Below are 2,898 nucleotides of genomic sequence, written 5' to 3' on the forward strand. Positions count from 1 at the left end.
TCCAATTTTTCTTTCTTTTAAAAATACCTAACCTGCAGTCTTAAGGTTTTAGCACCTATGAAGTGGCATCTCACTGTCATTTTAACATAGTGATTCAGCAGTTCCATTCACCATGCAGTGCTCACCATAGTAAGAACAGTCGCCGGCTGTCATTGTACAATGTTAATATGCTGGCATTGACTGTATTCTTTATGCCGTATTTTTCATCTCTGCCACTTACTTATAACTGGAAATTTGTACCTCTTCATCCCTTTATCTATTTTACCCTCCTCCCCAACCATCTCCTCTCCAGCAATTAGCACTATTTAAGACTGTTTCTTTAATTCCACATGTAAGTTGAAATCATATAGTGTCTGACTTTCTTGGACTTATTTCACTTAGTATCATACTGAGTCCATCCATGTTGTCACAAATGACAAGACCTCATTCTTTTTTATGGCTCAGTAATGCTCCATTTTGTGTGTGTATGTGTGTGTGCGTGCACGCACAAATGCACATGTCTTTGTGGGGACTTTTTTTTACATGTGCCACATGTTTATCCACTCATCTATGGATGGGCCCTTGGGTTGCTCCCATGTCTTGCTTACTGTAAATAATGCCACCATAAACATAGTTATTAGTGTTTTTGTTCTCTTAGGTTAAGTACCCAATGGGAGAATTACTGGGTCATATGTTAATTCTCTTGTTAATTTTTAAAAGAACTCCATACTGTTTTTCATAGTGGCTCCACCAGTTTGTTTCCACCAGCAATGCACAAGAGTTCCATTTCCTTTTTTCCTTTTTTTTTTTTTTAAATTTTTAATGTTTTATTTATTTTTAGGAGAGAGAGAGACAGCGTGAGCAGGGGAGGGTCAGAGAGAGAGGGAGACACAGAATTGGAAACAGGCTCCAGGCTCTGAGCTGTCAGCACAGAGCCTTATGCGGGGCTCGAACCCACGAACCGTGAGATCATGACCTAAGTGAAAGTCGGACGCTTAACCGACTAAGCCACCCAGGCGCCCCTCTTTTTCCCTTTTTTATAAAAGGATTTTATTTTTAAGCATCCTCCATACCCGATATGGGGCTCAAACTCACAACCCAAAAATCAAGAGTCGCTCACTCCACTGAGCCAGCCAAGAGCCCCAATGGTTCCGTTTTCTTCATATCTTTGCCAGTGCTTGTTATTTCTAGTTTTGGGGGATGATCGCCATACTGACAGGTATAAAGTGATACTTCACTGTGGTTTTTTGTTTTTGTTTTTGTTTTTTTTTTAAATGTTTTATTTATTTCTAGGAGAGAGAGAGAGAGAGACAGCGTGAGCAGGGGAGGGTCAGAGAGAGAGGGAGTCACAGACTGAAACAGGCTCCAGGCTCTGAGCTGGCAGTCAGCACAGAGCCCGACGCGGGGCCCGAACCCACGAACCGCGAGATCATGACCTAAGCGAAAGTCGGATGCTCAACCGACTAAGCCACCCAGGCGCCCCACACTGTGGTTTTCATTTATATTTCCCTGATAGTTAGTGATGTTGAGCATCTTATCTGTCCATTGGCCATCTGTACATCTTCTTTGGACAAATGTCTACTTAGGTCCTCTGCCCATTTTTAATAGAGTTAATTGTTTTTTGGGTGTTGAGTTGTATGGGTTCTTTATAGATTTTTGGTGTTAACCCCTTTTGGGATATGTTACTTGCGAATATCTTCTCCCATTCAGTGGGTTGCTTTGTCGTTTGGTTAGTGATTTCCTTTGCTGTGCAAAAGCTTTTTCTTTTAATGTGATCCCAGTTGTTTAATTTTGCTTTTGTTTCTCTTGCCTCAGGAGAAATATCCAGAACGGATATTGTTAAGGTTGATGTCAAAGATTACTGCATGTGTTTTCTTGTAGTTTATGCCTTTAGGTCTTTAATCCATTTTGAGTTTATTTTTTGTATGGTGTAAGTAAATGATCAGTTTCATTCTTCTGCATGTAGCTGTCCAGTCTTCCCAGCACCATTTATCAAAGAGAATGTCTTTTCTCCATTGTGTATTCTTGCCTCCTTTGTCATAAGTTAGTTGACCATATAAACATGGGTTTATTTCTAGGTTCTCTATTTTGCCCCATTGATCTGTGTCTAATTTATATGCTAACACCATATGCTTTTTTTAATTGAAATATAGTCAACACAGTGTTAGTTTCAGGTGTACCGTAGTGATTTTAGAAGTACATATACATTATGCTATGTTCACCACAAGTGTAGCTATCATCTGTCACCAGTGTCACAATGCCACTGAATGTATTCTCTGCTGTGCCTTTCATCCCTGTGACTTATTTCATAATTAGAAGCCTGTATCTCCCATAACCCTTGACCCATTTCATCCATCCCTCATTTCCCCACCCACCATGGCAGTTTATTCCTTGTATTTATGGATTTGTTTTTACTCTGCTTTGTGTTTTAGACTCCACATATAAGTGAAGTCCTATGGTATTCGTCTTTCTCTGTCTGACTTACTTCACTTAGAGTATCCTCTAGGTCCATTCATTTTGTTGCAGATGACTAGATCTCAGGCTTTGTCCCAAATGATATTCCTACATATATTCATACACACACACACACACACACACACACACACGTATATAATACCCATTCATCCCACATCATCTTTATCCACTCATCTATTGATGAACAGCTGGATTGCTTCCATATCTTGGCTATCATCAATTAGGTTGCAATAGGCATAGGGGTGCAAGTATCTCTTCAGATTAGTGTTTTTGCCTTGTTTGGGTAAATACCCAATGGTAACTGGATCATATTGTAATTCTTTAAAAAAAAAAAGTTTTTAAGTTTATCCATTTTGAGAGAGACAGAAATGTGAGCAGGGTAGGGGCAGAGAGAGAATCCTAGGCAGGCTTTGAGCTATCAGTGCAGAGCACAACGTGGGTCTT

This window comes from Crocuta crocuta, unplaced genomic scaffold (assembly GCF_008692635.1).
Source record: "Crocuta crocuta isolate KB4526 unplaced genomic scaffold, BGI_CrCroc_1.0 scaffold64, whole genome shotgun sequence".
In the NCBI taxonomy this organism is placed as follows: Eukaryota; Metazoa; Chordata; class Mammalia; order Carnivora; family Hyaenidae; genus Crocuta; species Crocuta crocuta.